Source organism: Tamandua tetradactyla, chromosome 10 (assembly GCF_023851605.1).
Source record: "Tamandua tetradactyla isolate mTamTet1 chromosome 10, mTamTet1.pri, whole genome shotgun sequence".
In the NCBI taxonomy this organism is placed as follows: domain Eukaryota; kingdom Metazoa; phylum Chordata; class Mammalia; order Pilosa; family Myrmecophagidae; genus Tamandua; species Tamandua tetradactyla.
In genome coordinates, this window is record NC_135336.1 from 64,359,382 (window position 1) to 64,385,082 (window position 25,701).

Consider the following 25,701-nt stretch of genomic DNA (forward strand, 5'->3'; position numbering starts at 1 on the left):
CCAGATCATAAAATTCTTCTAAAGTTTCTAAATCTCCAACTAAATTTTTACAACTCAGCATTAATTATAATTAGTTTTCTATTTTGATAATTTGCTTTTTAATTTACAAGGTTGACTAGTCATGACTTTGAAGAATGTAATATTTGATTTACATTTAAAATGGAATATAAAAATTAATCTTCCTATTGACATTGGGAAGCCATTTCTACATTCATGAATGTATCTATTAATATTTGAGGTAGAAAAAAACAATTAATGTGCCCATTGTCCTTTCCTACAGCACCTCCATCTTGTATTAAATTATCTTATTCTATTCTTTAATTTTGTATCTCTATGTGATCTTGATCCAACCTTTTAGAGTATAATTGGTTTGTTTAGAGCTCTATTAACTTCATGTCATCTGTATTACTCCTCTAGATGTACTTAACAGCACAGCACACCTTTTCCACAGATATTAAACAATACAATTCAAACATGCTTTTAGTTTTACATAAACAGCTGGATACTTATTATTTGTGCACTTTACAATAAAATTAGTAGGCCCCTATTAGGTTATTATTGCTGCTGTAAAAATTTCCACAAACTTAGTGGCTTATAACAACACACATTTAGTCTCACACAGATCCAGATTTCAGAAGTCCAAAATCAGTTTTATGGACAAAGTTTTCAAGGTGTTGGCAAGATTGTTTCCTTCTAGAGGCTCTAAGGGGAAAACCTGTTTTTTGTCTTTCCAGCTTCTAGAAGCCATCTGCATTCCTCAGCTGAAAGTACTTCCTTTGCATCATTTCATCCTCCTGTTTCCTAAGTCACATTTCACATTTCTAATTCTGACTCTTCAAGGGTCCCTCTTATAAAAACTCCCTTGTGATTACATTGGGCCCACCCAAATAATCTAGGATAATCTCCTCATCTCAGGATCTTTAATTTAATCACACGTACAAAATCCCTTTTATCATGTGAGGTAAAATATTCATAGGTTCCAGAAATTAAGAAGTGGACATACTTGGGCAATTGAAAGAGGGTCCATTATTTTGCCTACCATAACACCTTACCCTATAAAAATGAACTGGCCACTATAAGAAAAAAAATTCTTTTGCTTTCTCCCACCCAACCCCATGAACAATTATTCAATAATATTTTAGTTAAATGTGTACAGATTATTCGTATAATGTTAATATTTTTTCATCATTAAATCTTATAAGTGTATTTAAGAAAAGTATCCATTGAGCATTCTAAACTATGCTATATAAAATTTTTATACAGAAAAGATAAATGGTGATTAATAGTTGTTAATTTTGTGACAAAGCACACATACACACAAAAAACCCAAAACAAACAAACAAAAAAAAACTCTTTTTTTTTAATTTCTCAAAGCATATTGGGTTTTTTGGTGTGGTTTTAACTTAAAATTAGCAAAGTTACTTTCATGCAAAACAGTAATTCATTCATTCAAACATTGATTTAATCCATTCAAAAATATTTTATTAATCACTCAGCACTTTATGTGAAGCATTGGCCTTGGAAATGAAACACTAAATAAAATCTCTGCCCACATTGAGTCCTTGTTCTCATGAGTATGGGAAGAATAAAAGTTGCTGGAGCAAAATATAAACCAAAATTGAAAAATAAAATTATACTATTACATTCAGAGGCAAGTCAATAAATTTTGAAAATATACTAACAAAGGAAAAACATATATATTCTATCAGAAGCCATATCTGCCCACAGAAAATGCCAAAGGAGATTCATTATGCTTTATATTTCTTAACACATGATTTAATACTGGGGGGCTGAAATTGTCTTAATCATGCATGAATTGACTCCAGTACACATTTGTTGATACATATCATTAGCACATTTCTTATGTAATTTATTAAATAATTTAGTTAAGGTAATACAAAGTCATCTATTTCTATGAATGTGTATTCTGGTAATTTACTTACCAGTCTAAAACTATCATTTTAACCACTTCTAAGTGTATAATTCAGTGTTAATTAATTTTATTTGTAACATTGTGCTACCATTACTGTAATCCATTACCCAAAGATTTCTGTCACCCTAAATAGGAACTCTGATCCCATTAAGCAATAATTCCTTATTCTTCACACCTTCATCTGGGCCCTGATAACCTGTAATCTACTTTCTGCTTCTGTGAATTTGCTTATTCTAGGTATATCACGTAAGTGGAATCAGACAATAATTGTTCTTTTGTTTCTGGCTTATTTCATTCAACGTGATGTATTCAAGGCTCATCCATGTTGCAGCAAACATCAAAACTTCATTCCTTTTTATAGCTGAATAATATTTGAGTATTATAGTGTTCAATATTTTATCTATTCATCTGTAGATGAACACTTCAGCTGCTCCCAACAGTTATTCCAACTGTTGTGAATAATGTTACCATGAACATTGCTATACAAATATCTGCTTGAGTCCCTGTTTACAATTCTTTGGGGCATACACCTTGAAGTGGTTGACAGGACATATGATAATTGTATGTTCAAAAGGAATATAAAAATTAATATTCCTATTGACATTGGGAAGGCCATTTCTACATTCATGAATGTATCTATTAATATTTGATATAGAAAAAATGCTCTATAACAGCATTTCATCCCAGATAGCTGCAGTATTTTCCTCTCTCTTCTACTGCTCTCTTCTACCTCTCTATCCTACTTCTCTTTCCTAGGTGAATTCCAGGTTAAGTGACCCAAGTTGGTTTTTGAGTATTTCATTTATGGAGTTACAAATTCAAAGGAAATGTTATGAAATTATTTGGACTCCAAATGAACTATCAAACTGTGTTCCAGAGGAGCTGCACCATTTTACACCATTTACCCACTAACAACATACAGCAGTGTGCTATTTTTTCACATCCTTACTTATACTTTTTATTTTCCATTTTTAAAATAACAGTCATGTTAGTGGGTGTAAAATAATGTCTCACTATGCATTTTTTTGATGACTTATGATGATAAGCATCTTTACGCATATTTACTTATTCGTATGTTTTCTTAAGAAAAATGTCTATTCAAGCTTTCACCCATTTGAAAATTGGACTGTTCATCTTGTTGAGTTGTAGCAGATCTTTTTATGTTCTGGATATTAATTCATTATCAGACATATGGTTTTTAGCCATTTTCTCCCATCTCCTATATTTTTGAGTTGAATATCTCTTCCAGTGACTATCTTACTGGCATGAATTGAGAGACAAAGAAAACAGCCAGCAGCAGCATTGAGTGAGAGACATGAGAATTGCCTCCAATACTGGATTACATTTTAATTTAGTGGTATTTCTTAATCCAAATAATTTCATAAGATTTCCTTTGAATTTGTAACTCCATAAATGAAATACTCAAAAATCAGTTTGGGTCACTTAACCTGGAATTCACCTAGGAAAGAGAAGTAGGATAGAGAGGTAGAACTGAGAGGTAGAAGAGAGAGGAAAATACTGTGGCTATCTGGGATGAAATACTGCTATAGAGACAAAGGGCAAAGTGTCTTTCTGGGGCATCAGGATGAAAATCTGGGGAAAGAAACTCCCTTTTGGGAGGCTGTTTGAAACAAGAAGCCAAAGTCCCCAGCAGATGCCAGCCACATGCTTTTTGAGCTGACAGAGGTATTCCAGACCCACTGGCCTTCTTGAACCATTGTATTTTTTTCTGGATACCTTAGTTTGGACATTTTTGTAGATTTACAACTGTGAATTCACAATATAATAAATTCATCTTTAAAAAGTTGTTCCATTTCTGGTATATTGAATTTGAGCAGAATTGACAAACTAAAACAGACCCCAAAACATGAATAGGTTGAAAGTGAATGGATGAAAATTACCTCCCAAGCAAATAGTAGTCAAAGGAGAATTGGGGTGATTATACTAATATTAGACAAGATACACTTTAATTCAAAAATTTTTAAAAGAAACAAAAGTCACAATAAATTAGTTATGGGCCAATATTCCAAGAAGCATTAATAAAAATATATGCACATAGCAACAGAGCTTCAAGATACAAGAAACAAGCACAAAATTGCTGGGAGAAATAGACAATTCTACAATATGAGTTGGTAACTTCAATTCACAAGTTTCAATAAAGGATGGAACATCTAGACAAAACTTCAATAAGGACACAGAACAATATTATAAACTAACTAGACCTAACAGATATATATAGAACATAAACACCCACCCCCAACAACAGCAAGATGCACCATTTTCTCAAATGTGCATGGTTTATTTTCCAGAAGAGACATATGTTAGGTCATAAAACAAGACCAGTTTAAATATAGTTTTACTACATTTAAAAATATTGAGATCATACAATGATTCTTCACCAACTACAATCGAAAGAAACTAGAAATAAAAAGAAAAAAATTGGAAAGTTCACAAAAATGTGGAAATTAAACAATGCACTTAAATAATGGGCCAAAGAAGACAGTGTAAGAGCAGAAAATTCTTAGAAATGAATTAAAATGAAAGCATAACATACCAAACTTTATATAATACCTGCAGCAATAGTTGGGTGCAGAGGAAAATTTTAGTTATAAATATCTACATTAGAAAAGAGAAGAGATCTCTAATCGATCACCTGACTGTACATCTTGAGGAATTAGAAAAACAAAAGAGAAAGTAGAAGGAAGAATATGTTAAAGATTAAGGTGGAAATAAATGAAATAGAAAATAGAAAAACATATGCAAGAATCAAGGAAACCAAAAGTTGGCCTAAAACATCAATAAAATTGGAAAATCATCAACTAGATTGAAAAGGAAAAAGATGCAAACCACTAAAATTAAAAATGACATTACAATAGCGTGCCAAATATTAGAGATATCCAAATGAATAAGCCAAGCCCTTGATCTTGAGACTTGCTCTTGTGAAGCTATGAATGTAGTGGAGAAGCTCAGCCTACCTATAGATATGCCTAAGAGTCACCTCTGGAGACCCTCTTTTGTTGCTCAGATGTGAACTTTTTCTCTCTAAGCCCAACTCTGCAAGTGAAACCACTGCCCTCATGCCATGTGGAACATGGCATCCAGGGATGAAATTCTCTGTGGCAGCATAGGAGATGACCCCTAGGAACGAACCTGGCCCTGGTACGATGGGAACAACAATGCCATCTTGACCAAAAGGGAGAAAGGAAGTGTAACAAATAGGGTGCCAGTGGCTAAGAGAGTTCAAGTAGAATTAAGAGGCTACACTTTTATACATAAGAGATCACTCTTATGCATGCTTCAGTTAGGCATTACTACCTATCATAGCTGACCAACAACAACCAGAACCATCCTTGCCAATCCTCAAGAATACCTAAGGCATGACATAAGATTCTACAAAGGTTCCAAGCACCAGGGTAACTCTCCAAAACCTACAATCTCCAGATGGATCCCTGGACCAGATAAGTCCTGAAATGCATAGGAGCCACCTTTTCCAAAACATCAGCTACTTCCCATCTGCCCTTCTCATATTATGGACAGACCCTCTAACATAAAATAGGAATAGCCCAAATACCCCTAAAGAGTTGGAGAAAGGTCAAAGGTGAAGATGGAGTTATACAGAGAAGGCTGGGTTTAACACTCATACTGAATCATTACACTGATATTTCTTTTAGCTTCCAGTACCTTAGAGAAACTAGAAATAAAAACCTGAAATTGAAATTGTAGTTCATATCAAACTCTGAAATCTATTCTACAACTAATTGTTGCAATATATTTTGATATATATTGCTTTTAATTACATATGTTGCTTAAAGAGAAGGAGGAATATAACAGAGGAGATAGGATTTCACAAATGAAAATGACTGCTGAATCATTATATTGATATTTCTGTCACTCTCCAGTGTTTTGGAGCAGCTAGAAGAAGAAAAATGAAAAGTCATGGAACTGTGACCCAGACCAAATTTTAAAAGTTGTTCTATAACTACTTTTAAAATGTACTTGAAAATTTATTGCTTTTTTGTATATATGTTATATTTCACAATAAAGAATTTAAAAAGAGAGAGAAAAGCAAAAAAAATGACATTACAAAAATAAAATGGGTTATAAGAGATTACAATGAATAATTGTCTGTCAATGAATCAGATAATCTAGAGGAAGTGGGCAAATTCCTAGAAACACACAACCTACCTATATGGACTCAAGAAGAAATAGAATATCTTGACAGGCCTGTAACAAGAAAAGAGATTGTATTAATAAATGAAAACCTTCCAAGAGAGAAAGGCCTAAGGCCAAATAGTCTTATCAATGACTTGAACAAACACTCAAAGAAGAATTAACATCTATGCTTCCCAAATGCTTCCTAAAAAATTTGAAGATGAAGAAACTTTTCCTAATTCATTCTATAAAAGTAGTATTACTCTGATACTAAAGGTATATAAAAGTGGGTTAGTGAGGTGTAGAATTTAGTTCATCCTCTGGAGCAGCTAGTAAATAGCCAGGAACAGTACAGAACAACTGCTGGGGCTACATCATTCACTGAACACAGTGTGAACCAGTCTGGACCAAGTGGAAAGGCAGAGACCCCACAGAACTGTAAGACCCTCAAGCCACAAGGGCTGGCACCCCTATCCCAGAAGGCACTGTGGGCTGGTTCCCTGAGGGGAAAGGAAATAGACTAGCAGCAAGAGCTTAGCTTAATCAAACACCAATTGTGGAGCTAATTAACAAATTTTGACTACTGAAAATAGAACCTCAGTACAGATAAAACTGTCATTAGGAATCTTTGCCCCAGCAGAAACAGGGCAGGGCTGATTGAAAATAAAAAGAACCCTTTTGAGTTAGACAGCACAAAATGCTGGAAAAGGGCTGGACCCATAAAAGGGAGCACAGAGAGCCTGGAGATACATAGAGCCATGTACCAACTTAAGCTCCTGTTTGACAAACCCTAGGAGCAGGGGTCCATCTATGAGAAGCCTAATTTTTGCTTTTATTCTACTCCTTAATAGCACAGTAGATAGAACTGGGGTGCCCTCTCAGGTTACAGCACTGCTGCAAGCAAGGGTGGAATTAAGCTTTTCTGAGAGACAAAATACTTAGGTAAAAGGACAAATTCCCTAAAGGTTTTATCTTCCCAAAGAGGAAGGTGGGGCCCAGTTCAAGTGGAATCCCTCCTTCAAGGATTTCAGGCACCAGGGACTGGAAAACTGAACCAAATTAATGACATCTTATAGCCTCACCTCTGTGTCAACCATGCCCCTGACCGGGAGAGTCTGCTAAAATTAAAGGCACCACATCACTTTATGCTGGTGGGAATCCACAGAGAGACAAGCATCAAATGCTAGGCAGGAGAGGAAAAGCACAGACTCAAGGATCTTCATAGAAAAGTCTGACATTCTGCTGGGTCTCATCATCAGGGAAAAAAGATACTGGCAACTCTTTCCTTCTGAGACATTGACTTGTATGGCCTGGGAAAATCTGACAGAGGTCTATAGGATCTGAGGAGACCGTCCTCAAAAAAGGAAAAAAAGGAAAGAAGGAAAGGAAGGAAGGAAGGGAGGGAGGGAGGAAGGAAGGAAGGAAAGAAAGAGAAAAAAAAAGAAAGAAAGAAAAAGATCCATATAGGCAGGGGACTCCTCAAAATTAAACACTTTTGTGCATCAAAGAATTTTGTCAAAGAGTAAAAATGCAGTCTATGCAATGGGAGACAATATTTGGAAACTACATATCAAATAAGGGTTTAGTATCCAGAAGATTCTTCAGCTCAACAACAAAAAGACAACCCAATTAAAAAATGGGCAAAAGACATGAACAGACACTTCTCAGAAGAGGAAAAACAAATAGCTAAAAGACACATGAAACTTCACTGGCTACTAGGAAAACACAAATCAAAACCACAATGAGATATCATCTTTCACCCACAAGATTGGCCATTATCAAAACAACAACAACAACAAAAAAAAAAAACACAGAACTTCCATCTGATCCAGCAATCCCATTATGAGGTATATATTTAGAGGACTTGAGGGCAAGGACACCAATGGACAATTGCACATCAATGTTTGTAGCAGCATTATTTACAATTGCCAAGAAATGGAAACAGTCCAGATGTTCATCAATGGACAAGTGACTAAACAAGCTGTGGTTTATACATACGATGAAATATTAGGCAGCTGTAAGACAATAAAGTTATGAAGCATGTAATGACATGGATGAACTTTGATGACATTATGCTGAGTGAAGTTAGCCAGAAACAAAGGACAAATACTGCATGGTCTCACTAATATGAACTAATATTAATGAGTGAACTTGGAAAATTGGAGTTAAGAATACAGGTTATCAGGAGATAGAAATAGGGTAGAGATTGGACACTAGAGTACAGATTGTGCATCAGGACTGTTTATAAAAATTCAGAAATGAATAGCACAATACTACCTGATTGTAGCACCATAATATAAGTACACCGAATAAAGCTGAATGTGAGTATGATTGAGGGAGAAGGACTGGGGGTATATATGAAACTAGAAGGAAAGTTAGAGGATAAAAACTGAGACAGATAATTTAGGAATGCTTAGAGTGGACAATGATAGTGAATAAACATATGAATAAAAACATTTTTGCATGAGGGAGAACAAGTGAATGTCAATATTACAGGGTGTTAAAAATAGATGGTATAGGGCAGGCAGTGATGGTCTAGTGGCAGAGTTCTCGCCTGCCTTGCCAGAGACCCAGGTTTGATTCTGGTGCTTGCCCACGTTTTTTAAAAAAATAGGTGGCATCTGGGAAAACGTATAATTAATGCAAGCTAGGCTGTATAGTCAACAGAATTATTGCAATATGCTTCAACCGAATATAAAGGCACATAAAGAGATTCAGGAAGAAAACAGATTGCACACCACGAATATGTAAGATTTATCCCAGGAATGCAAGAATGACTCAACCTATGAAAATCAATCAATATAATAAACTGCATTAATAGAATAAAGGAAAAAAAAACATATGATCATCTCAATTGACCTGAAATCTTTTGATAAAATGCAGAACTCTTTCCTTAAAAAACATTAATAAAGATGGAAATAAAATGAAACCTCATCAACATGATAAAGAGCAAATATGAAAAACCCACAGGTAACCCTATACTCAATGGTGATAAATGGAAAGATTTCCCTGTAAGATTAGGAACAAAAGAACAATACTTAACTCACCAAAGTTGTTCACATTTTACTAAAAATATTAACCAGATAAATTAGGGAAGGAAGAAGTAAAATAAAATTGGAAAGGAAGAAGAAATAATAATAATAATCCAATCTATTTGAAAAAGAAGAACAAATATGGAGGATTTACAACTCCTGATTTCAAAATTTACTACAAAGCCACAGTAATCTAAGCAGTAATGTGCTGGCATAAAAATACCCTATCAATCAGTGGAACTGAAATAAGTATTCAAATATGAATGTACATGTACATGGCCAACTACACTTCCACTGAGCTGGCAAGTATTTTGAGTAAGAAAAGAATGTTTTTTTCAACAAACGGTGCCAAGAAAACTGGATATACATATGCAAAAGAATGAAGTGGACTGTGTTCTAGTTTGCTAGCTGCCAGAATGTGATATACCAGAAATGGAACAGTTTTTAAAAAGGGAAATTTATTAAGTTGCTAGTTTACAGTTCTATGGCCCTGAAAATGTCCCGATTAAAGTATGTCTATAAAAATGTCCAAATTAAGGCACCAACAAGAGGTTACCCTCACTCAAGAAAGGCCAGTAGAGTTCAGGATTTCTCTCTCAACTAGAAAGGCAACATGGAGATGTCTGCTAGCTTTCTCTTTAGGCTTCTTGTTTCATGAAGCTCTCCCAGGGGCATATTCCTTCTTCATCTCCAAAGTTTTCTGGTTGCATGGGCTCTGGCTTTCATCATTCTGAATCTTTCCCAAAGCACTTCCTCTTTTAAAGGTTTCTGGTAAACTAATCAAGGCCCATGTGGAATGGGTGGAGTCACATCTCCCTCTATTCAATAGTTAATACCCACAACTGGGCGAGTCACATCTCCATGGAGATAATCTGATCAATTTTCCAACATACAGAGCTAAATTGGGTTTAAAAGAATGGGTTGCTCCCACAAGATTTGATTAGGATTAAGATAGGACTTTCCTGGGGTACATAAATCCTTTCCAGCACAGACTACTACCATATACCATATACATAAATTAACTTCTAATGGATCAAGAGCCTAAATGAGAGTTAAAACTATGAGAAGAAAGCATAGGAGAATACCTTCATGAACTTGAGCTTGGCAACAAAAGCACAAGAAACTAATGAAAAAAAAAAATAGATGAGAAGACTTCATCAAAATTACAAACATTTATATCAAAGGACATAATCAAGGAAGTGGAAATACAATGCAGAGAATGAAAGAAAATACTTGCTGAACATATATCTGGTAAGGACTTAATATTTAATATACAGAGAATACTGCTACAGCTCAACAACAAAAAGACAAATAATTCAATTGAAAAATGGGCAAAGGATTGAATAGATATTTCTGCAAAGAAAATAGTCAAATGACCGATAATGATATGAAAAGATGCTCAACATCATAAGTTGTCACAGATATACAAATCAAAACCACATGAGATACTAACTCATGCCCACCCATACAGGATCACACATTTATTTAATTGTAATATATCATTGAAATGATAGTAAAGAAAATTTTAGAAATTTGTAGAATCATTTTTAGATAACAGAATAGTTGCAGGGGCTACAGGAATCTAAAATAATCCCATCAAGTTTTAATGTGGGTGAAACACTATTTGTAATTTTTTAGATGCGAAATTATTAACAGCTATATTTAAAAAGATTTCCCCCCATGGCTTTAGTATAGAGAATTTTCCACAAATAAAGCTATTTTAAATCTAAGAAAATTATTGGGCACTAATGAAAGAAGCAATGGTACATTTTATAAATAATCTTACCCTGGATTTTAGATTTAATTCCATTATTTAAAAAGCAGATTGAATTTTTAATGATGTTTTATTAGGATTAGCAATAAATTAATCTGTAATTACTGTTTACATCAAATGTGATAACAAGGAGACCTATGGCTGTTGCAGTTCAGCATGGGTATGAACCAATCAGAAAAGAGAGTGATCATAAATAACCACCAAGAATTTACTAGTTGCCACAGGCTGAAGAGCCTCCTGTGGCAGGAAAATATTACTGAGTTTCAAACATTCACTCTTTTAATTATTTGGTTTAGGATTTTAGCAAGTATTTTTTGTCATTTTTGTAAATCATGTCACCCATAACAATGCTGCTCATTCTATCTAAGTTGCCAGCATTCCATCATATACATACACACCCTTATCAATTTTCATGTTCAGTGCTTTTTTTCAAATAAATTTCACACATGGATGCAAATATCTGACTACCTATGTCTTCTAATGCAGGAATTGACACACTAAGTCCCTGGACCAAATAAAAGTCCTCATTGTCAAATCAACTTTCATCGCAACACAGGCACATCCATTCATTTATATAGTATCTATGCCTTTTTTTTTGTTTGTTTAGAATGTAAGAGTTTAGTAAGTGTGAGAGAACCTACGACTGGTAAAGCCAAAAGTATTTCTTTTACCCGAAATGACTGCAGACCCCTATTTTAATGTATCATACTTGTGGGACTGAATTTTGTACCCAGACCACAGACATATTCTTAATCTTAACCATTGTAAATAGTATCCTTTGAAGATGTATTTTTGATTAAATTGTGAATAAGATATTTTAATATCTATTTAGGTGTGGCCCAGCTAAATCTAATATTGAAAACATGCTTATATAAAATATGGTACATCCATATAATGAAGTAACATGTCAATGCAAATAATGTGGTGGAAACATATTTAAAGATATGGGAATATATACATAATATACCTTTAAATACGTAATTCCATTGGTGATAGGTGAAAATATACATTGTCTCCTTCTTACTCACAGCAATTACTCGAGTTACTGCCGTAGTAATTCATAGAATGATAGATAAGAAATTATATCTCTTTCTTTTTAAACTTTCCATGAGGTACAGTTTTTACTTTTTAAACAAAAAAATATTATTTGGGGTAGTAAGTATTCTATTGGGTGTCAAATTGAACTCTTACTTTCTCTCCACTAGAAAAGCTCCTCCAGTGACTGTCTTCCCATACAAATTGACTCACACGTAACTCTATCCTTTCAATTGCTCAAGCCAGAGACCTTGAAGCTATAGTAGGAACATGACTTTCTTTCACACTTATTTCCAATCAGGGTATACTTTGACTCTATCTTTAACGTATGTCTAGAATACAACCAACTCTCACCACTCCCACTGCTACCACCCTGGCCCATATCACCATTATGTTCAGACTGGATTACTGGAAAAAGGTCCAAAAAGACCTCACTACAAAGACCTCCCTGCAACCCTCTTCAAGACCCTTACTCCTTGCCCTTCCCAAGACAAGTAAGGTAGAGAGAAAGATCTTTTCAAATTGGGTCAAGGCCCATAAATTCATTGCTTCAAACCTTCTCAGGATAATAAAAATCCTCGCAATGTCCTGTATGGCCTTATGGGATCTATACTGCCTTTCTCTATGGCCCTTTATCCCATTACACTCTGAGCTCCATCTTCTTCCATCGCTTAACCATGCCAGCTCACATTCCACCTCAGGGCTTTTGTTCTAGCCACTCTCTCTGCTTCAATGTTCTTCCTATAGATATTCCCTTGACTAACTGTTGCATCTCCTTCAATTCTTTACAAAATCTCACCTTAAAAAGGTCAACCCACACCACCCTATGTAAAGCTGCAAACTTCTATTCCAGCACTCTCCATCTCTATTAAACCTTATCTACAATTTCTTTATTTCATAACCAGAGTTAAGTTCTATTATTGGGCACTAATGAAAGAAGCAATGGTACATTTTATAAATAATCTTACCCTGGATTTTAGATTTAATTCCATTATTTAAAAAGCAGATTGAATTTTTAATGGTGTTTTATTAGGATTAGCAATAAATTAATCTGTAATTACTGTTTACATCAAATGTGATAACAAGGAGACCTATGGCTGTTGCAGTTCAGCATGGGTATGAACCAATCAGAAAAGAGAGTGATCATAAATAACCACCAAGAATTTACTAGTTGCCACAGGCTGAAGAGCCTCCTGTGGCAGGAAAATATTAGTGAGTTTCAAACATTCACTCTTTTAATTAACCACAAAGGAAATCATCCACACAGGAATATTAAGGTTTTAAGCACCTGATAAAATGTTCCAACAAATGTTTTATTCCATAACTATCTGTACTTTTCCTATACTCTCAGATTTTTTCACTCTGTTTCCGGAGACAGTAAATTGTTGTTTCCTAATTTCCGAATCGGGAAAAGAGGTATGCAGCAAACATTTACAAGGTTCATTCTTTTGATATTTCATTTAACATATCCATTGAACACTTAGTATATGGTAGCTTCTGAAATTGGAAATGGAATGACTGAGACAAATGAAATTATCAATTCAATTAAGGACCCCATGGACTAGCAGAGAGACAGCCATTTATAAAATTGGTTCTAAAGTAACAAAATATTCTAGACTACGAGTGTGAACAAAAAAGTAAGAGGGTACTTACTTTTGTAAAATAGGCAAATGAGAGACTAATGTTATAGACATAAACATTTATAAATTGCCAATAGGGATTCCACAAGAAGCAATGATAGTCAGTATCAATGTGTATCCTTTATAATAACATTTTTAATGTCAGAGTGATTGCTTGTATACTAGTTTATTTTTAAATCTCATAACTATTAAAGAGAATGAACGTACTTACTGGCCACAAGGCTTATTGATCCCAGTAGAGAAGGGTACTACATTCTTCCTAGAAAGAAAATACAAGCATCCTAGAAGTATTGTTAACTAAAATATCAAGAGATCTCTCTTCTCCTGTTATTGTGGGACCTTGGCTATCTGTGTAACTATGTGGTTTCCATAACCTGAACACTATGCTGAACCCTAAGTACCACACATTCAAAATGACAGCCTTGCATTTACCCTGTCAAGAATTTCAAGTTCAATATCTGCTTCACTTAGTAAATTCATTTCATTGCTAGTGTGATATGACAGACAACTCAGAATGGTATAGTTTTGAATAGTGATACTTTCTTGGATGGGGTATCTGGAAAACATGATATATAGAAGTACATTGTGGAAGGTATGGAAAGCGGACTATTGTTTGATAGATTATTTTAAATGAAATGAATTACTCTAATGAAATTTTCAAAGAGATGACCCTTCACAGATACTTTCTCATAATTGAATGTATCAACAACAAAAAAATGTAAATTTAAGTAATGAAGAAAATATAATTTAACAAGACAAATACATTTTAAAAACCAGACTTGCTGAAGCTTCAAACATGAATTCAGGTAAAAGCAATGTGTCAATAAAACATACTCTGTCCCCTAACATTCACAGTTGGTCTCTAATATCTAATTTGTTTTATTTTTAGTATCCTCTGGTCCTACATAAATTTTAACACACAAAAAAGCACTTTTTCAATTATTTTTTCTTTCCTGACTCATAGATGAGAACGGGAATAAGGTATCATTTGCTTTGTAATCACAGCATATGGATTCTAATTCAATTCCTAATTTTCCCATAAAGTAAATCATTTTTGAAAAAAAATAAGTATTAGCTATTCAAAAATATGCCACCTAAATCACTTATAAAACAAAGAGACCCTCCTATGGGCCAGGACCCAAGCTTTCTAATTATCATAAGAACTGACATTTCAAATTATGAAAGATCTACATTTTCCAGGATGGTTTCTAATGGCTTTACAAGATCGCTGAAGATTTCAACAAGCTCTTTTTTAAAAAGTTAACAATTAAAACTCCCCAACTATATCATCAGTATTCAGTCCTCCTATACAGTGAGAACACTTTCTATCCTAGATATGACAGGAAATGATAGTAAAAGAAATTTCAAATCAAAAGGTCAGGAGAGCTTAAATGGAGGCTACTTACAGCATATTAAATCCTGTCCTTAACACAAAGTTGCTCTACATTCAAATGTGATTTTTGTACTTTGAGTTTGACATTAAAATAACATCATAATAACTCTCTACAAAAAAGTTTAGTTCCTTTTATTTCTGAAAAATTATTTAGCCACATCATTGTAGAATTTCACGACCAAATGACTTCCTTAGTTTATTTCATTCATTTTTTTCTCTGTTAACAGTGTATCATGTTTAATCAGATTATAATCCCATATAACTAACCACAATGACAAAGCTTAAGGCAATTTTTTTAACATATCATGATTATCCTATCCATAATAGGACCTAACAGAATCTCATGCTTATATAAACATTTAAAAATAATTGAATGTTAACATTTTCCTTTTTAAATCACCTGTGTTTACTCATTTCTGAGGGCCTAAAGTATAGGAGATGATGTTCATCTTATTTATTTTTAACTTTATTGCTTGTACTTTTGGTGTAAAATCTATAATTTCATTGTCTATTAAAAAGTCCTTGATATTTCCTGTTTTCTTGCTAGAATTTTACAAGAAATTGTTTTCATTTGCTAATGCTGCCAGAATGCAGTATGTCTGAATTGGATTGGCTTTTATAAAGGGGATTTATTAAGTTACAAATTTACAATTCAAAGACTACAAAAATGTTCAAACTAAGGCATCCAGAAAAAGATATCATGGACTCCAAAGAAAGGCTGATATCTTTAACATAGAAAGGCATATAATTATGTCACTGATCCATTTCAGATTAATTTTGTATATTCTTTTGCATGTTAATTTACAATTGTCCCTGCACCAATAGTTGTACATATTTTTCTTTCACAATTCAACAGGCTTGACATTCATTAAAAATCAACTGGCCATAGATGTGTAGGTTTATCTCTGTACTCTCAGTTCTACTCCACTAGTCTATATTCACATCCTTATGCCAGTATCATACTGTTTTAATTATTATGGTTTTAAGTACATTTTGAAATCAGTAAGTGTGAATCCTTGAACTTTGTTCATTTTTCAGGATCCTTTGGCTATTCAGGTTTCCTTAAAATTCAATATGAGTTTGAGGATCAGCTTTTTCATGTCTTCAAAAACGTCTCCTGGGATCTTATAGGGATTGCATTGAATTTGTACATCACTTTTGGCAGTATTGAAATCTTAACAATATTAAATTTCCTAAACCATGAACACAGTATATCTTTCCCTTTATTTAGATCTTCTTTAATCTTTCAGCAATATTTTATAGTTTTAAGTGTACAAGCCTTTCACCTCCTTGGTTAAACTTTTTACTAGGTATTTTATTCTTTCAGAGACTATCGGTTATGGAATTGTTTTCTTGAATTCCTTTTCAGGTTGTTCATTACTGGTGTATAAAAACCCAACTGACTTTTGCATGTTTAGCTTGCATCCTATGACTATGCTGAATTAGCTTATTAGATATAATAATTTAATATTAGTTCTAATAAGCTGCCTTATGGATTTGGGGGGGGGGGTTTCTCTATATATAGGATCATGTCATCTTGTAATAGGAAAAGTTTTACTTCTTCCTTTCAATTTTTTTCTCTTTCCTGATAGCTGTGGCTAAAGCACCCACTAGAGTATTTAATAACTGTGGTGACAGAGGACATCCCGTCCTGTTCCTGATTTTAGGGGGAAAACCATATCTGTTAATTTCCTTGGCTGCTCAAGCAAAAACCATGTAATGGATTGGCTTAAGCAAAGGGAATTTATTAGCTGATACTTTTGAGGCTAAACTAAATACAAATCAAGGCATCATCAAAGCAATGTTTTCTTCTTAAAAGCAGGCATTCTTGCCAAAGACTAGCTGCTGGTGATCATTGGGTCTGGGTTCCTCTGTAATATGCAATGAACATTGCAGCTTCCTTAGCTTCTCTCTTTTCTTCCAGGTTATGTTAATATTCAACTTCTCACTGCTCCCTGTGTGGCTTTGTTTTATTGTTGTTGTTGTTGTTTGTTTTTTGGTCTGAATTTCTTTCTGCTTATAATAGACCACAGTAATAGGATTAAGTCCTATCTTGATTGATTTGGGCCATACCTTATCTGAAGTAACCTCATCAAAAGGTCCTACTTAATGTGGGTTCATACCCACAGGAATGGATTAAGTATAAAAGCATGTTTTTCTAGGGCACGTAGGTCCAAACCACCTCTAGCAGTCTTCCACCATTTAGTACAATATTTCCTGTGGGTTTTAATAAATGCCCTTTATGATATTGAGAAAGCTACCTTCTATTGGTAGTTTTTTGAGTATTTTTATCAGAAAAGGATGTTGAATTTTGTCAAATGCTTTTTTTTTTTCTTGCATCAAAGTGATGATGCTCTGTGTTTTTCTTCTTCCTCATTCTCTTATTTTGGTTGTGGTAGGATAAATTGTGCACCCAAGCTTGAACATGTTCTTAGTCTTGTTCTACATGTTAGTGGGTATGGACTTATTGTAAATAAGATCTCTTTATGATGTTACTTCAATTAAGGTCAGGACCAACTCAATTAAGTTGGGCTTTAATCCAGATTCCTTTATATGCAGAGTGAAAGTCAGACAGAAAGAGATGCTAGGTTATGCCATCTGTATTGTCATGTGACAGAAAAGCCAAGGACCAAGGACTGCCACAAGCCAGACCCAGAATGCCACAGTTCCCGAGAAGAAAGCATTGCCTTGCAGAAGACTCAGTTTTAAACTTCTCCTAGCCTCAAGTTTTGAGCCAATAAATTCTCATTATTTGAGAATAGTCATCATATAATATTTGTTTTAACAGCAGGAAGCTAAAATAGTAGTGTACTACTTTGATTGATTTTCTTCATTAACATTAGAAACTTTGTTAATCAAAGGACTTTATAAAGAAAATGAAAAGACAATCTACAGAATATACAGTTTGGAAACTATATATGTACCTAATAAAGTCTTAAATACACAACATTTATAAATAACTGCTACAACTCAACAACAAAAAGACAAACAGCCTGTATTAGCTAAGGTTCTTTAAAGAAACAGAATCAGCAAGAAATATCCATAGATGTAAAATTTATAAGTGTCTCACATAACTTTTGAAGAACATAGAGTCCAAAATCCACAGGACATGCTGTAAAACTGATGACTCTGATGAAGAGTCTGGATGAACTCCACAGAAGAGGCTGACTGACCAAAGCAAGAAAAGAGACTGTCCCCTCTGAATCCTCCTTAAAAGCCTTCCAGTGATAAGATTAAATGTCACTCATTGCAGAAGACACACCCCTTGGCTGATTACAAATGTAATCAGCTATGGATGCAGTTGATGTGATCATGATTTAACTCTATGAAATGTCCTCATAGCAACAGAGAGTCTGGCCTTTGCCCAACCAGATAAACAGGCACCACCAGCTGGACAAGTTGGCTCATGAACCTGACCATGACACAACCTGATTTTAAAAATGAGCTAAGGATTTAAAAAGATGTTTTTTGAAAGAAGATACTCAAATGGTTAATAGCCTATGAAAAGATTTCCAGTGTTATTAGCTATCAGAGATATACAAATGAAAATTATATAAGATGCCCCCTCAAACCCACCATGATGAGTATTACTTAAAAAAACAACAGAAAATACAAGCATTGGCAAGGAGGTGGGCAAATCACAATGATGATATATAGTTCAGAGGAATGTGGAAAAGAATTTGGCAGTTGTTCAGAAAGTGAAACATAAAATTAGCATATGTCCTGGTGGCATATACTACCATATATAACCAAAAAATTAAAATCAGGCATTAGGACAGGTTTTTATACACTATTGTTGATTGTAGCATTATTCATGAGAGCCAAAGGATAGAAGCAACCCAAGTGTCCATGAAAGGATAAATGGATAAAGAAGTGCTCTATATCCACAAAATGAAATATTATTCAGGCCTAAAAGTAAAAGGAGAGCTGGTACATGTTACGTGGATGAACCTTGAATACTTCATGCTGAGTGAAATAAGCCAGACACAAAAGAAAAAGTATTGTATAACTTCTCTTCTATGAAATACTTAGAATAAGCATAGAGACAGGAAGCAGAATAGTGGTTATCAAGGATGGAGGAGTTAAGGCCAGCTAGCTATTACTAAATGGGTGTTGGGGATAATGAAAACAGTCTAGAAAATAGATAATGGTGAAAGTTTCACAATAATGACAATACATAGAATGTCACAGAATTGTCCACTTAAAATGATTTAAATGTTTTTTATGTTATAATTTTTTACCACAATTAAAAATAATTATTGTAAAAATTTAAGAGATGGCAAGAGAAGACTTCACTTCTATGATGATTTTACCTGCAAATGTATTCTTCCTTATTTATGTTTTATATTTCTACTTTTTTTCCATTTCAAAACTATTTCAACACAAATGAGACTTGTTTATTCATTGTAGAGATTTTCTTCTGTTAGATGTATTAGTGTAGTGATTAAAATAGTTAAAGAATCATCTTAAATTTCATTGGGTTTTACAGAAGCATAGAAGTATAAGTTGAAATTTTCAGAGTAAATATAATCTACTATTCCAAAAATCATTAATTAATTTTTACTGAATGTAAATTTAAACCTGGTTCTGCAATCTGAACTAAATGATCATGCTGTAGGTAAAAGATCACATTTTCTGCTCCAGAAAAAAGTTTCTCCAAAAAAACATTCAGCATAAATTCACTTGCTAGTAATCCCAAAGGAAATGGGCATACAAGAAAGAGTTTCCATGTAAACTCTAACAAAATTAATAAAGTAAAAAGACAGTTCCTGAGATTTATGTCCTTATAAAATTTGCATTGAAACTCTGGGATAATTTCTATTACTTTTTGTACTAATGTACAATTTTTACTGTTTTCTAATCAATTAGTTTTTTCCTCATTGAAGACATTTTGCCTGGATGGGTGCAATAGTTTTACCTGAATGATGGCAAGAAAGAGGTCACAAATATGATAACCTAAAAAAAAGCATGTGTATTGGGGACCATTTCTAATTGTCAATTATTAAGCTAGAGTGATTTCTATTCTTGAAAAAATAAATAAACAGTGACACATTTTAGAAAGCTTAGTACTCTAAGATTTACTCAGTAATTCATTAATAAGAATGATATTTTTAGCATAGGATTTAAGCTTGTAAATTTTATCCAGAGTGTACTCCAACTTCTGGTCTTATTGATTTTCTCTATTGTTTTCATGTTCTCAATTTCATTTATTTCTACTCTAATCTTTGTTATTTCTTTCCTTTTGCTTCCTTTGGGGTTAGTTTGCTGTTCTTTCTCCAGTTCTTCCAAGTGGACAGTTAATTCCTGCATTTTTGCCTCTTCTTCTTTTCTGATATAGGCATTTAGGGCAATAAATTTCCCTCTTAGCACTGCCTTTGCTGTGTCCCATCGGTTTTGATATGTTGTGTTTTCATTTTCATTCACCTTGAGATATTTACTAATTTCTCTTGCAATTTCTTCCTTGACCCACTCATTGTTTAAGAGTGTGTTGTTGAACACTCTTAACGTGTTCAACACGTTATTTGTGAATTTTCACATATTTGTGAATTTTCTGGCACTCTGCCTATTATTGATTTCCAACTTCATTCCTTTATGATCCAAGAAAGTGTTGTGTATGATTTCAATCTTTTTAAATTTGTTAAGACTTGCTTTGTGACCCAGCATATGGTCTATTTTTGAGAATGATCCATGAGCACTTGAGAAAAAGGTGTATCCTGCCATTGTGGGGTGTAATGTCCTATAAATGTCTGTTAAGTCTAGCTCATTTATTGTAATATTCAAATTCTCTATTTCTTTATTGATCCTCTGTCTAGATGTTCTGTCCATTGATGAGAGTGGCGAATTGAAGTCTCCAACTATTATGATAGATGTGTCTATTTCCCTTTTCAGTGATTGCAGTGTATTCCTCATGTATTTTGGGGCATTCTCGTTCAGTGCATAAATATTTATGATTGTTATGTCTTCTTGTTTAATTGTTCCTTTTATTAGTAGATAGTATCTTTCTTTGTCTCTTTTAACTGTTTTACATTTGAAGTCTAATTTGCTGGATATTAGTATAGCTACTCCTGCTCTTTTCTGGTTGTTATTTGCATGAAATATCTTTTCCCAACCTTTCACTTTCAGCCTATGTTTATCTTTGGTTCTAAGATGTGTTTCCTGTAGACAGCATATAGAAGGATCCTGTTTTTTAATCCATTCTACCAGTCTATGTCTTTTGATTGGGGAATTCAGTCCATTAACATTTAGTGTTATTACTGTTTGGATAATATTTTCCTCTACCATTTTGCCTTTTGTATTATATATATATCATATCTGATTTTCCTTCTTTCTACACTCTTCTCCATACCTCTCTCTTCTGTCTTTTCATATCTGACTCTAGTGCTCCCTTTAGTATTTCTTGCAGAGCTGGTCTCTTGGTCACAAATTCTCTCAGTGACTTTTTGTCTGAAAATGTTTTAATTTCCTCCTCATTTTTGAAGGACAATTTTGCTGGATATAGAAATCTTGGTTAACAGTTTTTCTCTTTTAGTAATTTAAATATATCATCCCACTGTCTTCTAGCTTCCATGGTTTCTGCTGAGAAATCTATACATAGTCTTATTGGGTTTCCCTTGTATGGGATGGATTGTTTTTCTCTTGCTGCTTTCAAGATCCTCTCTTTCTCTTTGACCTCTGACATTATAACTAGTAAGTGTCTTGGAGAACGCCTATTTGAGTCTATTCTCTTTGGGGTACGCTGCACTTCTTGGATCTGTAATTTTAGGTCTTTCATGAGAGTTGGGAAATTTTCAGTGATAATTTCTTCCATTAGTTTTTCTCCTCCTTTTCCTTTCTCTTCTTCTGGGACACCCACAACACGTATATTTGTGCGCTTCATATTATCATTCAATTCCCTGATCCCCTGCTCAAATTTTTCCATTCTTTTCCCTATAGTTTCTGTTTCTTTTTGGAATTCAGATGTCCCATCCTCCAGTTCACTAATTCTAGCCTCTGTCTCTTTAAATCTACCATTGTAGGTTTCCATTGTTTTTTCCGTCTTTTCTACTTTGTCCTTCAATCCCATAAGTTCTGTGATTTGTTTTTTCAGACTTTCCATTTCTTCTTTTTGTTCAGCCCATGCCTTCTTCATGTCCTCCCTCAATTTATTGATTTGGTTTTTGAAGAGGTTTTCCATTTCTGTTTGTATATTCAGAATTAGTTGTCTCAGCTCCTGTATCTCATTTGAGCTATTGGTTTGTTCCTTTGACTGGGCCATATCTTCAATTTTCCTGGTGTGATCCGATATTTTTTGCTGGTGTCTGGGCATTTAATCAGATTTCCCTGGGTGTGGGACCCAGCAGGTTGAAAGACTTTCCTGTGAAGTCTCTGGGCTTTGTTTTTCTTATCCTGCCCATTATGTGGTGCTCGTCTGCAGGTCCCACCAGTAAAAGATGCTGTGGCTCCTTTAACTTTGGAAGACTCTCACTGTGGGGGAGGGTCGCCAGCCACCGCGGCTTGGGGGAGTGCCGAACCAAATCTCTCAGCTGGCCCGGGGAGGAGGGAGGGAGGGTCTTCGGCCGCCAGCCGCCATGGCCCGGGGAAGTGCGTGCCTCTCGGGGACCTCACCACAGTGGATTCTCTTAGCTGATTCAGCCATTCCAGAATGGGGTACGCTGTGTTGGATGCAGAGTGTATTCCAAATCAGCACTATTAATGGCAGGAGGTAACTCTTACTGCTATACCACTTCTCATCAAACATCTAAAATTCTAACACAACTTTATACTTTCTTAACCTAACTTTACCTTTTTTTGCTTTGAAATAGCTTGTTTTTAAATGAACTTATCTTCCATATTTACTTCAAGCATGCAACTATGACTCGAGTACTGAAATTTTATATAACAAGCATTTAGTAAATGCACCAGGCACATTCCAGCTTTCAAATACTTTATATGTCAGTGGGTGCCAGAAAACAAACAAGAAAATAAATAAAGGATAGCATTTAAGTTAGGAAATGCTGTCATTAAAGAAAATAAATTAGGGGAAAAGGAGAGATAGATACAGGAGCAGGGAAATTTGAACTATTTTAAAGATTGGGGAAGACCTATTCTTAGAAATGACTTCAGACTAGAGATCTGATTCAAGTGGGGGACAGAGCATTAAAAAAAAATGGAGATAAAAATTATGAGTGAAAGGTAAACAAAAGGTAAAAGCCTTGAATTTAGCATATTTAAGAAATAAGAAGATTAGAAATAAGAAAAAGTGAGCCAGAATAAATAGGGAGTGATTAGCTCAGAAAAGTGAACAGGGTTGGTGTCAAATAAGAAACAAAAAAGCAAATATATTTAGGAATTTGGCTTTTATGCATTATAGGAGATATGTTAGAATTTGAATAGGGGAGTGATGTGATTTGTTTTCAAGTTTTGGCTAGGTTCAATTTAAATGACCTATTAGCCTTCCAAGTGAAATACCAGGAAGTAAATCAGAGAATTTCTGTCCTGCAATAGCTTTACAAATTCACGTCTGTTAATTTTAAATAAAATTAAATTTGAGTTAAATAAATGATATATCATTTCCTTAGAGCAATATGCTTTGCAAATTTGAAATAAACTTAGTTTATTCTACTCCCAAATTATCCTAGAGGTTCTTGGAATTCAGACTATTATATTCGCAAATGGGTTTTCAACATTGTGATGTCATTATTTTGTTTTGCAGCCTTTTAATATAATTAATTGTTTATATCATTTTCTGAAATGACTGTTCTTTTTGGACATCCAGGTAGAATTTATAATCTATTTACTTGGGAGTGATCTATATAGATTGTATTTCCCTCATAAGTGAATGTGAAAAACATCAACATTCACAGTCTACATTTTTCATTTCAGGATATAATGGTCTAGAAGTCTCTACAAAGAAAGAAAAAAGACAGAGGAATTGCTTTTCTTTCTTATAAGAAAGACAGAAATATTTGAACTATCTTAAAGCCCTTAGTGGACAATTCCAGCCTTTTCTTCATAATTAAGGGCAAGTAATATTTTATTATTTAAATTGAATACATGGATACCTCATTTTTTACTTTAGATCATATCGTATAAGTGCCCAATTACTGTGGTGTGGTATTATGCTCAGAAAGAAAATCACAGGCTACAAAAACAACTGTGTATTTCTTTACAACAAACTGCTATTTATACTGTCAACACACACACCACACACAGCTTTTTCTGGAAAAAGAAAGACATAGAAAGTACTGAAAATCAAATCCAGAGTGATCCTTTGTTTAGTCTCTTATAAGATAAATGACTGGGCAAGTCATGTAACTTCTGTGATTTATTTGCATAATAAAATAATGAGATGAAATATATGTGTCTTCTATTGTAATATGCCCAAGAATTAAATATTTCAAAAATATAAAATACTAGAACAATATTGATGATATTATATGTGGATAGTGTTTGGTTTATTAATGCTTCCAAGTGCAATATATCAAATGGATTAGCTCTTACAAAGGGTGTATACTAGATTATAAATTTGCAATTCTAAGTCCATTAAAAATGGCCAAATGATGGTATCAACAAGAGGATAATTTTACTCAAGAAAGCCCAATCACATCTGGAGCTACTCTGTCAAATGTGAAAACACACGGTGACATCTTCTGGTCCTTCTCTCCTGGGTTGGTTTCAAAATGGCTCTCTTAACTACTGTGGGTCCTTCTTTCTCCTTCACTTGGATTCATCTCTCTGCTCTTTCTATCAGCTCTCTCAAAACATCACAGGGTGTGTTTTCTTCTCTCTTTAAACACCTCTGACTCTCTATAATAAAGGCATCCAGGAAAGGATTAAGACCTATCCTGAATTGGGTGGGTCACATCTTCATGGAAGTAATTTAATCAAAAGTTCCTACCTAACAATAAGCCAACTCCTATGAGATTGGATTGAAAGGACATGGCTGGGTTACATAATAAGTCCAAACAAGTACAGGTAGTGTGAGAGGTAATTCTTTGCTATTCAATGCATTTTTTTAACAGCTACATTATTCTAAGCATATAATTTTAGAAATGAACAAATGAGATGGTTTCTGCCCTCCTGATGTTTGTATTCCAGTGGGGAAAAACAAAATAACAAAACCAAATAAGCAGTATGTTAGATTGGGATGAATGTTAGGGGGAAATAAATTATGAAAAAGAGAAGAGGCAGTGTGTGACACTCATGTGATATTTCATGTGTAAACAGAGTAGTCTAGGAAGGTCTCATATTCAAGACAATATCTGAGAAAAGACATGATGGAAGTGAAGTAATAACCCATCAAAGCCCTAAAGTTGGATGTGTGTGTGTGTGTGTGAGGGGTGACATACTCCCAATTCAAAGGAACACAGAAGTAGCAAGAACAATTGGAGGAAAGTAACTGAGGGGACACTGGTAGGAGATAAAGATGTAGAGAAAGCTGGGCTTGAAAAAACATAAGGCTCTTAGGCCATTGTGAAGACTTGTGATTTGGCTGTGAATAAATCCTTAATTAACAGGTAGGCTTTAAGAAAAGAAGTGAACTGGTCTCTGTTTCATTTTAAAATGATTGCTCTGGTGTTTGCATGGAAAAAAAGAATGTGGTAGTGGAGGTAATTATAAAGGCAGGGAAAGCAGAGTAAACAAGCCATTACTAGAAAACTCATCATTTTGAGTTAGAAAATGATTCTAAATAATGTAAGTAAATTATGCTATGCAACAACTACTGTATAAAAATTATATCATTTTATATGGTAATAACTTAA

At 34.1% G+C, this 25,701-nt stretch overlaps 1 long non-coding RNA gene across 1 annotated transcript in view; it reads right to left on the reverse strand.

The window, feature by feature from the left end:
* LOC143647959 (uncharacterized) overlaps positions 1 to 25,701 on the reverse strand; it is a 53,364-nt gene that overhangs the window by 21,793 nt on the left and 5,870 nt on the right. The window lies entirely within an intron of this gene.